Source organism: Euprymna scolopes, chromosome 22, assembly GCF_053919585.1.
Source record: "Euprymna scolopes isolate OS-2025 chromosome 22, ASM5391958v1, whole genome shotgun sequence".
NCBI lineage: Eukaryota > Metazoa > Mollusca > Cephalopoda > Sepiida > Sepiolidae > Euprymna > Euprymna scolopes.
This window is the reverse complement of record NC_136503.1, coordinates 47,350,070-47,365,125: the sequence shown is the minus strand read 5'-3', so window position 1 is coordinate 47,365,125 and position 15,056 is coordinate 47,350,070. Positions and strand designations below refer to the sequence as shown.

Sequence of the window (15,056 nt, the reverse complement as noted above, 5' to 3'; positions counted from 1 at the left end):
ATTTAGAATGGACATTAATTAGTATTTAATGATCAGAATTTAAACAAAATTCCAAGTGTCAATTTCTTCAAGCCGGCTTAAATTAAAAAAGCTTAAATTTTAAAACATTTTCTAGAATCAAAATCATGCAATGGAGTTTGATAAGTTTGAAATAAGGACTATACATAAGAGTTACTCTGCGACCAAATGCCAACACCAATGCTGTGTGCCGTTGTCTTTCAGTTTTCATCCTCGTTTTGGCAGTGTTATCTTAATTGATGAATGCAGAGTATTCGAGCAAGTGTTCACAAGTATACAAAAAAAAAAAAAAAAAAAAAAAAAAAAAAGACAACTCACAGAAAACCCTAACACATTCTATAGATATTAGCTAAACTTTGGATGCATGTGTGACCCCACAGAAACAGCCCTCAATGCTAAGGTCCACGTCTATGTAGTCTATAAAAGTCCCTTTTGTCAGTTGATGTCAGATTATGTTGATCTGCATGGAATCACAACTAACCTTCTGTCTCAGATGTAACTAGTCAACACTCCTAAAAACTGTCCATAAACTAACTAAAAATATCGACATTGTCCAATCCTTTGTCACAATCACTGCCACACCTTGATTAACAATCCTATTTCAGCTTTCCTTTGCATGTTGGTGAACAAAGTTCTCTCCATTGTCTTTCCACTAATTCACTGTTCAATCTCTAGAACCTTTGTTCTGCTGATCAATTTTCCTTTAATTTCTAACACGGGCAGGGGAAAGTCCAATATCACATTAATATATTTTGACTTATCTTTATAAGGGGATATAAAAGTGGTACAAATTGTTCTATTCAAAGAATTAATTTTACCCATTCTAGAACAGGTATTGTTCTAGTTGTGAAATAATTCAGATTTAAGTGCAAGAAAAATTCAGTTTACATAGGCAACACTAATCAATGGTCAATTCTTACAACACCAATTATCACTCAATACTGATATTACTTTTCAATAGAAGACAAATGGTTGGAAATCCAAATAAAACCACAAATGGACGAGGAGGGATTTCCAACAATCAGGCATAGCTTTCATCTCATTAGAAAAAAGTGGCATTCTTTGTCCAATTCTGCTTTATGGAACTTTCTGCCAGGAGTGATGAGGTCTATGTTCAGGATTGAAGACATCTTTGACAAAACATTCAAGTGTTTTGGTCGTCCATTTACATGGATTGTTGCACTTCACTAGCTTTTGCCAATAAACAGATTTATTTTGAAACAAGCCGAGCATGCAGTCTCCCTCCAAAAGTCAATAAATCTGTTCTGGCAAAAATTTACTTTCATTATGACTGATATTTGGTGGAAAAATTTTTAAATTCAAGAAATGGTTGAGAAAAGCGCAAACAAACAAAAGGACAAACGATTTGGGGGCAATCAGAGTTATCCTGGAAAATCCGTTCTGGCAAAAATTTAAAGTTTACTTTCACCATAACTAATATTTGTGCAAAATTTATAAAAAAAAAAAAAAGTCCAAGGCGTGGTTGAGAAAAGTGCGAACAACTAGTAAATTACTAGGTTCAATCTCTCCTTTGTCAGGAACCAATAAAAAAATGAAGTAAAATAAATATAAGGTGATAAAAAGTGATAGCAATGTCAGAGTAGCTAGTCTTTCAGAAGTTTTAATCAAACTGATATTTTTTTTTAATATTGCTTAGCAATACTGAAAAGTTCAGAAAAAAAATAAAAAAAGAATTCCATGTATAACATTGAAGTGCACTCAGTGGTGTGGCATCAATTTGAGAGATTGGGGGGGGGGGGGCTACCATTACTTTCAAGTTACCCCGGATTGGTAATATCTGTGTAGGTCTCATCTATGGAGTTAATAGAATTTGTCCCTGGCATGACACTAAAATGTCTTCGACACCTTCAAGCAGGATGTTCACCACTATCTTATTCCACTATCATTAAATACATAATTCCCTAGGCATTTCAGGTTTTTTTCTGCCTACTTTATTTCCCAACCATCCTGGGTACAAAACTAAGGCCTCAATTAGGGAGCTTTGAGGAGTGTGGAGGTAACCATGCTCCTAAGTGTTAATACCCATTATGACCTCACAAAGATGAGGTAAATGGAAACTGCTTACAGACTATTTGTTTACGAAATACACATGACTATAAAATCTTTAATTCACCTCAAACAAGGCATACTGACAGAGAAGGCAAACAGAATTAAGACCAGATTTTAGGGGTACCTTAAGAATTTGTGCTGTGATAGATTTCTGCATATTCGTACAGTCAGGTATACAGAGAGCAGGGAGGAAATTCCAAAGGATAGCAGTTCAAGAAAAGCTATTATAGTAGAAATAGTTATGGCATCTGGAAACCTTCAGTGAAGGGATGGGGGTTTAGATAATTGTTGAGTTGGTCAGGTGTATTTATATTGAGGGAGTACCAGTGCAGCAAGTTTGGAGCATATTCGATTAAAGTACTTTTAAAACAAGCTGAACATGATTGAAAAGTTTGTCACCATGACTAATGTTTGTGCAAAATTTCAAAGAAAAAAAAAATCCAAGGAGTAGTTATTGAGAAAAGTGCAAACAGACGGACTAACGATTTTGAGATAATTTTGCTCCTTTAATGCACACCCCCCTCCGGGGGGGGGGGGGGGCTGAGTTATTCCGGAAAATCCGTTCTGGCAAAAATTTACTTTCACCATGACTAATGTTTGTGCAAAATTTAAAATTCAAGGAGTCGTTATCGAGAAAAGTGCAAACAAATGAACAGTAGTGAATTACTAGGTCCAATCCCTCCTTTGTCAGGGGACCAACAAGTACAGGAATGTAACATTGCAGCGTTGAGACAAGGGTTAGAGCTCGATAAGGAACCTTTTAGAGTCCTAACACAGCAAGAGACCCAGTCTTTTTTTTTTTAAATGCCAGAGAGAGAAAGACATACTAGTAGTTGGTACAGATATTAGTCCAGATATAACTAGAGTCTGGAAAGATTTTTCAGAGGCATAGTCAATTTCCCATTTGAAAACCCAAAATATTTTAGATTTGCATTAAGTTTGAGACATAGTATTAGACATTAAGATCCCATGAATTTCAATTTGTTTTTAAGACCCCTTAAGTCTTAAATTTTTTACTTTTTTTGTTTTTTAGATTCAAAATCATGTAATGGACTTAAATCAAAACTGTTATAAGGATTCTAGACATCAAGTTAGAGTCACATCTGGATTTTAATTTTTGTAAAGGGACAAGGGATACAAAATTGTTTGGATATTAATATTATTTGTCCTGCAACAGGTATTCTACTGCAATTATAAATGAGGTTACCAACTGAAATATGGCTGCTTATAAAGTGGAGATATCGAGTGTAACACATGTTGATGGGATGATATTTTTATTTTCAACTCATTTCACATTGCTATCTAAAAATAGCACACTATGCCAGAAACGTAGCAACAGAAATAATATGTACGCGTACACTTAATTTATTGATATGCATACCACTGTATCAAATGAACAACTAAGTGAATGGACGAGATAATTGCAGTTACTAGTGATCTTACCTAACCGCAAATGGTTTCAAAGCAAGCAGGTAATCGGGGTAATCTTCCGCTATAATAAAGACCAGTGTGTGTGTGTGTGTATATTTTATACACATACACGATCGAGTGGTATATGCAACTATATCCAGTTGCAAAATGTAGTTAGCAAGTAAAACCCATGCTGAATGAAATCATTTCAAGTGTTGAAGGGAAGCAAAAGAGCAAATAGTCAGATAACCATCATTGTCTAAAATTTAGAAAGAAATTTACTTCATTTAAAACGTTTGGTTAATTTCTCTAAGTCATCATAAATGATAATGTATGAAAAAAATTACTGATATAATACAATTAAAAAAAAAATAGTCACTTTTATGAGTCACCACTTATCAAGGCTTGAAATCCACTTGAGGATAAGGGTTAATGAGTATACAATGGTCAGCAAGACAGTGTAATGATCATTAGTGGTGGAAATTGGGTAGAATTAGATTATTTAAGGGACATTTCAACAAAACCTTGTTTACATTGGACTTGAAAACGACCATGTTGTAGCTAGCTGAAAAGCAGGGCAGCAGAACAATTCCACAGGCAAGCAGTTTTAGGAAAGAAATTTGGATCATTAAATTTGTGTTTAGATTGAGGCACAGATAGTCGTAGCTAGTGATTTTGTGAAAGTTTGACAGAGGTGGTACATAGATTGAAGCTCAGATGAGCACTTGCCAGTAAAATGATAAAGCAGGGACAGGCTCGCACGGTTTCTTCTGTCGGCAAAGAGGTTGCAGAGAGGAGAAAACGGCATCACCTACTAGGTTTCAAAGTCTGTCTTGAACTGTCAAAGCAGGATTGGATGTTCTGAGCAGCTCCTGCCCAGATGTAGCAACTAGTCAATTTTCAAACATATCTGGCTCTTATACAGGTGTCTGGAGCAAGATACTTTCTGGAGCAATAGAATGATGCAACCATTTTTCGAATGACCTTGGCAACAGATTTGCTGTAATGCTTCCATTTCAGGTCAGGAGTGAAGGTCAGATCCAGAAGCTTGTCAAAGCAGGCAGATTTTTTGAAGCAAGAGCCATTTATATCAATTGGGGTCAAGTGGGAATCAAAGCATTTATGGTGAAAAGTTTTGGAGGTGTTAAAATTAACCAGACACCTTTTGGCCCATTGTAGCATGGGCTGAAGGCTAATGTTGGCCTTACAAGTGTTGCCATATATGGTAGTGTTGTCAGCAGATATGTTGATAAACTTAGAACGTGATTTAGAAGATTATTATTGAAGATTAGAGAGTTATGCACAAGATGGATCCTTAAGACATAACTGCGTTGATACCGAGCTTTATGAACACTGGCAAAGCATGTTTTTCAGTCACTTTTGATGTCAGGTGTACGCTTGTATCACATATTTTATCACTTTACTTACGCATGCAAGATTTAATGTAATTTTTGTATTTTCATGCAGTTTTAATTTTTGTTTTCTTTTATATTTTATTATTCATTTGTTCAAGCTGGGGATGGAACATCCTACTGGATGCCAAACATTCACCTGCTAACTCATATTCCAACCAAGAGATCTTTTTAAGATTCTAACCATTCCTTTAAATGCAATTGTTTGAGTGTCTTGCACTTGGTTCACCGGGTATATTAATTTTGAAAATACTTTTTCAAAAGTCCAGTTGCTCCTATAATAACTGGAATGATAAAGATCTTAAGATTCCAGTTTCTATTCATGTCATAAGACTTTGGCATTTTGTTATCTTTTCCTTTTCAGCTCTATTTAACCCACCATTATTGAGGACATTAACTTCTAAGGCTGCTTCTTTTTCCTTATCCCATATCACTGTCAGGTTTTATGGCTCCATTAAGAATCAGCATTACACCCAATTAGTGGTTTTTCCTCAATTTTCTTTCTGTTCTAGCTGGGGATGAGATATTCTACCTGATGCGAGCCAGTCACCCACCACCTCATACTATTCAACCGAGAGATCTTAAGATTTTAACTATCCCTTTCAGTACAATTACTTATATTTCCCTTGCATTTAGTTCACCAGGTAGGTAGTTGTTGAAAAAAAAATTTTAGGAGTCCAATTGCTCGTATAATTACTGGAATGGAGATCTTGAACTTCAGTTTTTTATGTCATACATAGGATTTTGATATTTCATTATAGTTTTCCCCTCAGTTCTTAACTGACCTTTGTAAATAGTAGGCCTAATCACTGAAAAATGTCACGCCGAGTTCCTAGCAAGTAAGATCTGTCAAACAGTCAGTCTGTCAATATGAACGAGCTTTTGACAAAAATAGAAAACGTAAAAAGAAAAAGATTTATACTAAAAAAATAAAATAAATAAGTAAAAAAAAAATAAATAAATAAAATTTTTTAATGAAAAAAAAAACAAAACAAAAAAACTAAGGCTGTTTTTTTTCATGGATTTAAAGATAAAGACTAAAATTGGTTTATTATTTACTTAAAAATTACATTTAAAACAATTCAATTTATACTGAAAACTGAACTTCATTAAATATAAGTTATAAAGCAAAAAGTATCATGTGAAATTATGCATATTTGAAGCAAGAAAATCAAATATTGCAAAAACTGAATTATGAATTTAGGGAATAAACAATTAAAATCAAATGATTTAAATTTAAAAATAATTTAGATACAGTTATTAATGCAGAATTTATTTTTTTTAAATATATTTTTTAAAACAAACTTCTAGAACAGTCTGGACAATTTAGTTAAAAATGGGTTTCTAAATAGCATTTCAGCACGGCCCGTATTCTGCCTAAATACCAAAAACTGATTCAATCAATGAATTTTTGATTATGTAGAATTCAAAAAAAAAAAAAAAAAAAAAAAAAAAAAATTATGTATGTACCCGCATAGAAAAAAATAATGTTAATTGATCAAGCTTTTGTTTTCTTTTAAATCAAATTTTATGACGAGTGAATCAAGAGCAGACAGGTTTTTAGAATGTTAAAATTCAAGTGTAGACAACTCGATTCAATTACCAAGATTGTATTTAAAATTAAACCTTTTGCTAAAATATCATTAGATTAAAAAAAAAATAACAAGTTTAAAAACCTTACTTTGTGACCAAATTTTCCTTATAAAATATGCAGTTAAAAGAAATTCAATATTATTTGCTGTATTATCAATAATAATGATTATAAAAAGTCATTTCAAAATTAGCATTTTTATTTGAAAAGTTATGTGAATTAGTGATTAAATACACTTAAATATAAAAGTTCAATATTTTCCTGGTAAAAAACATTGCACATGTCAAAATGTAAAATAATTTAGAGAAAATGATATTATGAATCCCTTGATAATTTCTTTGAGAATTGAAACGGAGAATAATAACCCTTTGTAATAGTACTGTAAGTGTGTCTGTAGGACTTAACTTGTGAAGTCATGATTTTTAGTGGAGAGGCCTGCTATTACGAAAGCCATGATTAACCAAACATCATTAATAGGTTGCTAACATTACGTGCATACACAAATCTATAAAAACAAATTCTATACAAGGAACCATACTCAACCGTGTCCAAAATATCGACATTCAGCACAATTACAAGATTTGCCAAAAGTTAGGACAAACCCACTCGATTCACACACAGGAATTGTAATTTCACTATCAGAAGAAAGAAACAAACAAAAAAACATGTCTGCTTGTTCCTGCATCCCCCCCCCAGTCAATTCTTGAGTTTGATGTTAACATATATAACAGTGTATCACAAAAGTGAGAGAACCCCCTCACATTTCTTCAAATATTTAAGTATATTTCTTCATGAGACAACACTGAAATAAAAATTTTTTTTTTTTTTTTTTTTTTTTTTTTTTACAATGAAAAATAGTCTGCCTGCAGCATATATAGCAGAGTTAATTTATCCCCCCCCCATAAAAAACAAAAAAACCTTCAATATAACCATTAAAAGCTAAATTCCCGGCAACAAAAGTGAGTACACCTCTTATGACAAGTTGTCAATATTAACATGTCAACTCAATATTTTGTGTGGCCACCATCATTATCCAAAACTGCCTTTACTCTCCTGGGCATGGAGTTTACCAGAGCTTCACATGTAATCATTGAAATGCTCTTCCACTCTTCAATTACATCACGGAGCTGGCGAATATATAATACTTTGCGCACCTCCACCTTCTGCTGGAGATGTTCTATTGGGTTAAAGTTTGGAGATATGCTTAGCCAATCCATCACCTTTACCCTCAGTCTCTTCAGTAAAGCAGTGGTTGTCTTGGATTTGTGTTTTGGGTCATTGTCATGCTGGAACACTACTCTGGAACAGTTTCTGGAGGAAGGGATCATGCTCTGCTGCAGTATTTGACAGTACATGTTGGAGTTAATATTTCCCTCAATGGAAATTTAACTCCAATACCAGCAGTACTTATGTAGCCCCAGACCATGACACTTCCACCACAATGCTAGACTATAGGCATGCCACTTATCTTTGTACTCCTCACCTGGTCACCGCCACACATGCTTAAGGCCATCAGAACCAAACAAATTTGTCTCATCAGACCATAGGACACGGTTCCAGTAATCTATGGGCTTTCTTGACATGTCTTCAGCAAACTGTTTGCAGGCTTTCTTGTGTATTGCCTTCTGGGGGTGACAGCCATGCACACCAATTTGATGTAGTGTGCGGTGTATGGTCTGACCACTAACAGGCTGAGCTCCAACCTCTAATCTCTGCAGCAATGCTAACAGCACTCCTACGCCAATCTTTTAAAGAAAGCATTTGGATTTGATGCTCAGCTTCTTTGGACGACCTACCTAAGGCCTGTTCCAAGTGGACCCTGCTCTTTGAAAATGCTGGATGATCTTAGCCACTGTGCTGCAGCTCAGTTTCAAGGTGTTAGCAATCTTGTAGCCTTGGCCATCTTTATGTAGCGCAACAATATGTCTTAAGATCCTCGCAGAGTTCTTTGCCATGTGGTGCCATGTTGGAACTTTCAGTGACTGGTAAGAGAGCTGCACTACAAATTTGAATACACTTGCTGCCTATGAACACATGGCATAGTTACACTAATGAGTCACATGACATTTTGAAGGGAAAATAAAAGCAATACTCAATTTAGACATTTAGAGGTGTAATTTTTTAGGTTTATACTTGTTGCCATGTATTTAGCTTTTAATGACTATTTTGAGGGGAAAATAAATTAACTATGTTATATATACTACGGACAGATTACTTTTCATTGTAAAAAAAAAAAAAAAAAATGATTTTTCAATTGTCTCATGAAGAGATATGCTTAAATATTTGAAGAAATGTGAGGTGGTGTAGCTCACTTTTGTGATATACTGTATATAAATAAAAAAAACTTTCCAGTTACGCATGTTTAAATCTATTAATAGAGATTTGGTATCAATCTGATGCCAAAACTACTATTAGTTCTATTCAGTTCATTATATCATTTCAGACTAATGTACTAGCTTTTAATACTAGATTCAGGCGAGGTGAGGTGTAGAGCAGTACCTATTGTTATGTGACTAGCATCCCAGGCATTACTGCCTTGGAATGGGAGGCAACATAGCATATTTTTCTTTCTTATATATACTAGCAAAATATGCTCCAGGGGGGGGGGGCATATATTTTTGGTAGTATAAAGTTAAAATTTTTTCATAATATAGTATTTTAGGCTTTAGAGTCTCAAGGGTTATACAATCAAGATTTATCCTGGGCATCACCATATTATCCTGCATATCATGAGTTCAAGAAGAACATAACTCCATAACGCACTATTAATATTGTACTCTGAAAACTTGAAACTCTTGGCTTCATACCACTTGTTAATAACTATATATACAATTACACCAGCTATCTATAGAAACTGGAGGCTTTAATAATAGCAATAGAAACTCTGCAGCAGAGCAATGCCAAGATCAGACTAGTGGTACTATGGCACCAATTAGCCTTGTTTGAGCAAAGTCATACCTCAATTCTCACATTCGTTCCCATGAATTATCTTCAAAAGTTGTAGTTTAAATTACATCCAATGAATTTACTAAAGGAAAAAAGAAAATCCAACACCTTACTAACAGCAAAATCCCCCTCTTCACTGCAAAGGGCTCTAGATGCTGGAAGATTTAGTTTCTTTCTGCCGACTACTTGCCTTTGACATTCCCTCTATGCTTCCACCTGTACGAACATGAAATTTAAGTGTAATGTGAACATTAAATGACAAATATTTTTCATAAAGTTTTCACCTCACTGCCACAACACACCCTTTCCCTCCCAAATGTAAACAGAATCTCTGAAATGTTGAACGATATTCTACTCAGTAAATGTCGGTTAATTAAACTGCAGAAGCACCTGTTAAACTATACAAGTTCTATAATTGAATACCCCCGCCTGAAAAAGAACGAAAAACGTGTTTTTGTAAACCGCTCGTGAAAACTTCATTTTTTTAGATTAATTAAAAAGGGTTAATACCATGCAAACGATAAATTTGCGATGGATTTGATTATCAGATTTGTGGCTAGCGACCTTGAATAGTAAGGTAATATTTACCTTTTAATTTATTTTAATAAATATTACTCTGAATACTGATTTTAATTTGTAGTCTTTACATTCTTTCCTTCCGCTCAAGATTTCTTGGAATTTACCCCCTCCAATAAACCTTACCTTTTTTATGCCAACGCCAGTGGTGGGGAGGGGGGGATTCCAGTTACAGGTAGCATATTTAGCCTTTTTGGCGTTTTTTCGTTATTGGAAAACAAGATAGCCGCCATCAAAAATGATAGGAAGTACGTTGGATACTGAATGTCTTCAAATACGGATAACTACTTGTTTGCACAAAAAATAAATGCAATATTCGTTCTCAGTATACCCAAAAACCTCTATAAGTCGACAAATTAAAAGGTGAATGCCAAGGGGTCGGTAAACTAAAATTTTACCTTTTTTTGCTCAACACACCTCCAAACACCCGAGCAACGTCAGGCACCCCGGCTAGTATCTTATAAGTTTTTAGATAGAGTTATGTGGTTCTCAATGAAATAACTGTGTCTGATATATATAATGGAGACAAAATGATAAGCATATTCTGGCGCTTCTGTCAACGGATCATTAAATCTAAGGGAGATAACCAGCCTAGACATAGCAAAAATAAACATATTTTGCAAGATATAATTTAGGACACTAAATAATCAGTAGAACAATGTAAGAATGTTTAATAGAAAAAAGAAAAATGATTACAGGATTACTGTAGCCGAGTTCCAGAAATTGTTGAAGCAGTTTACGAAAAGGAAACAAGTTAGAAGTGAATCAACAAACTTAAAAATATAAGAATGTTAAGTAAGAAAATAAACTTATTAATTAACGTACACAAAAAAATAAACAACCTGTTACAATGAAACCATGTTAATTAATAAAGAAATTGTCCAATTAGCCAAAAAAAAAATGCTTCCCTTATTTAAGAGAAAAACAAAAAAAAAAAAAAAACGAACACTTTATCTTGTTCAGAATCTTTGAACGTTGTAATTATTTCCTTTTTTTTTTTTTTTTAAATACATTCGTACATAAGTCCTAAAAAATAAAATAAACTTTAATCATAAATAGAAATGACTGATTACCTAAAATAAAGAAAAACAAATTTCTTAATTTTTAATTTTCGTTAAAAAAAAAAAAAAAAAAAAAAAAAAAATTACATTTCAAAATCTCCTTCAAAAACGTTTTCTATTTCCGTTGTTTTCTGTACGTTAATTATTATGCACCCCAACTTATACCTTGCAAAATGTAACTACAGAATAGTAAAAAAAACTTTAATCATAACCAGAAATTGACAGTTTAAATACTTCAAAATCTCCTTCCAAAAAGTTTTAATCATCCTGACGCTGGCTTGATTACCTCAAATAAGGAAAAACAATTTTTTTTTTTTGTGTAATCATTTTTTTTTTTCATTTAACATTCTTTCATTGTTCTACAGATTATTTCAGCGTCCCAAATCCTATCTTGCAAAATATGCTCATTTTTGCTATGTCTAGGCTGGTTATCGCCCTTAGATTTAATGACCCGTTGACATAAGCGCCAATATTCTCTTGTCATAGCCCTACTTATCACACATAAAAGAGCCTAATATATGTAGAACTGATGCAAAAATGAACAAGTACATGTTGAACTATAGTAGTCAGGTTATCGGCCGTGCACGATCAGGTTTTTGCCATTTATGCTGAATGAAAGTCAATAGCAGGTGGTTTAGCACTAGGTATATCAGAATTTTTGACACCCCTAACACAAAACTGCGAATAAAATATAAAAAACTTGTAATTTCTCTTTTAAAAGTGGATTGTTTATTTTCTTTATGGATTATACTTCCAAAATAAACTATTAAAGTTGTATAAAAAGTAATAGAAATATTTTTTTAATTTTTTTAAAAAACAGTAATGAAATTAATTGAATTTTACGAGTTCAGTATTTTTCAATTTTTAAACTTTAAAAATCTATCAAAATTTTCCTATTGATTCTATTTTTACAATATTTTCAGAGTCAATGTGAAATTTTATGCTCTTTCCAATAAACTGAATATAATATTTTAGACAAACGTTTTTTTTTTAATTCACGCCCCCCCCCCCATTTTGAAATGTCTATTAAAAAGTAAATAATTTACTCAAAGTTTTATATATCACAAATGTAAGAGAAAAGATCAATAAATAATATATTCAAATTTAAAATAAACAAAAATTTCTTTTTTTTTTTATTTTATAGAAATTTAGCAGTAAAGTCCGAGGTTTAAAACTTTTTTTTTTTTTAAACCACGTTGTTTGTGTTTTTTTTTTTAAATGATACCTTGGTCCTTGCTCCTTTAATTGAAAAAAAATTAGGGCTTGAATTACATTTTTCGAGTAGTTATAAGCTTGGAAAGACAGGGGGTCGAATTATTCAATATTTTTCACGAAGTTTCTGACACACCTAGTTTAGCACTAAGAACCGAGTTCATAGAGCAATAAATATCAACATTGAAAGTTTTTGAAAACACTTTCACGATAAATCTAGCGGCAAACCTGTTGCACTGAACAGTTTCACCAGAGAAAAATAAACCATGTAATGAAGTTGTTTCCATGAGAAACTTTAATTTCAAAGTAACATCTCACAGAACACATCTTCAAAACCTTGATCAAGGAGATCATAATTCAGAGTTGAAAATCTCAACACCTTTTGCAGACATACTGAACTAAAACATACAAATACCAGTCTTCACACTTTCCCTTTCGTCTCAGTTCAATTATTTATGCTCAGATATATTAATGCAGAGCTTCATGCACATATCAAAAGATACAATTAAATATTTACCAAATTTAATAAAGCATCAAAAATTTTTATGTTGTAATTAAACAAAATCCTTTTTCATTCTGAAAAGAAATATTAATATGCTAGTTTCCACCTGCAGAGTCATGAGGATAAAAGTCTTTGCCATCTAAAACGCTGACTTGAAAGTTAAAAATTCTAGTCATGATTCCTTGATGTGACAAAACCTATTCACCCTCCCCCCATTCTTTGGCATCAAAGCAAAAACTAAAACCTTGTGTTACTCTATATTGGTATAATATATTAGGTTAAAAATAGCACAGATTTAGAAGGAAGGGGAGAATTGGAGTTACCTATTTGATCTCCAAGTAAATTATACTCATTGGAGGTTAGTTTGTTATTTTAAAGCCCTTTCTTGAAGGACTTGCTGTTTAACCAATTATCCACACAGTTCAAATGAGCTACTATTTATTATACAATGGTATAGAATGAAAGAGTTTTTTTTTTTAATGTAGAAAAAAAACTACAAAAAAAAAACAAAAAAAAAAAACGCACTTCTTTCCCTCATTTGCATAAAAATTGTAACTTTATAAGTGGTAGAATTTACAGATGTATTCATTTGAAACACTTAGTAAGAAATCTTAATTTTACCAATTTTTTAACAGTGTTAAATAATTTTCTTTATTTTCTTATATTTTTGCTGAGAATGAGACATTCTACAGATCCCAGACATTTATCCACTATTTCAAAGACTCCAACCAATAGATCTTTTTAAAATTCTAACCTTACCTTTAAGTGCAATTATAGCATTAGACCAGTTATGTGCATTTTTTTAATTTTGAAGGAACACACACAAGAAAATGGTTGATGAGAAAGAGGAAGCACCAAGAATTTTCAAACCACAGAGGATTTGTGTAAATTTTGAAGTCTTTCTGTTAATTAGATGTTACTGGCAAGGTATACAAGTTCCTAAACAGACTAAATGTTGCAGTTTTTTTGTTAATTTCAATTTAAAAAAAATGATATCAGGCAGATCAGATATCCTCCAGATCATAGTCCATAATGATATTACCTGTTACATTTATTTTTTTACACTTTATGAAAGTAAATTTTACAAAGCTGGAGGATGTATTCAGTATTGATTAGATAGGATCAGATAAGTACAGGGACATGAATTGAAATAAGTTTCAGTAAATTTTATTTTTCATCACTACACCTTAAGGAATACCAGATATTTTCTAAGAATGAGGAATCCAGCTGAGGTGTGTGTGTGGGGGGGGGGGGGTCTTCAGCAACAAGGCTTAGGTCATTGTTGAATGGCTTTGATCCTGTACAGTTCTTAGAGGTTCATCCGAGATTTGCCTTCTTCCCTTGAGGGGAGAGTTTGTTAACTACCTGAGGCACCCCTACTATGGAATGCAAACAGGACTGTCCAGACATTTTTTGCAGGTTAGAGTGGTCTTCCTGTGGGGTACTGGTTCTTTCTTTCCCACTTTTTGAATCCCGTGCCCATCTTGCTCTGAGAGGCAAATGAATACAGAAATTTCCTGCAGGTGTCTGTTTCCAGCCATGAATTTCAACATTTAATTTTATAATTGTCATTTTCACATGAAACCCACAATGTTCCATCTTTCATCAAAATGAAATACTTATCCAAGTACAAGAGATATAGTTTTATAAATATGGTTATCTCAAAGTTTACAACAATGTAAACAGCAGAAAGAAATACAATTTTTATATAGATAAAAGTAAGACCTGACGTTGCACAGTGGGCCCAGAAGTGGAAATAGGCCAAAAATTTGCCTTCTCAATTTACTTAAAAGTTCGCAAATTCTAAAACTACATTAAATTTCTGAACAAACAAACAAACAAAAAAAAAAATTAAGTATTTAAGCATGTCTAGAATTTTTTTTATAATTTGAATATTGGAAAACATGGTAGTTTGTCGCACAGCAAGCAGTGCTATTATCTTAGCATTCTGAAAAATACCCTTGTTTCTTGATGGGCAAACAATAGTGATAAAAATGACCGAACAATGTTAATCTAACATTAGTTTTGACTTATTTGTTAATGAAATGAATTTTTAGTCACAAAAAACATTTATAGTAAAAGTTGTGAAATTTGATCTTCAGTAGTCGAAAAACTAAAGAATTTTGATCAACTTTTAGCATTGAAAAAAAAAAAAAAAAAAAAAAAAAAATAAGACCAACTTTTTGGTCTTAACCCTCAATTATCTTGAAAACCGCTAATAGTCACATACTAAACCATATGTTTTGAAAAATTTAGAT

The 15,056-nt window shown here is 32.8% G+C and overlaps 1 protein-coding gene across 15 annotated transcripts in view; it reads right to left on the bottom strand.

Moving 5' to 3' along the window:
• Positions 1-15,056, bottom strand: part of LOC145243413 (6-phosphofructo-2-kinase/fructose-2,6-bisphosphatase-like) — a 262,913-nt gene that overhangs the window by 139,992 nt on the left and 107,865 nt on the right. The gene's annotated exons all lie outside the window — the stretch shown is intronic.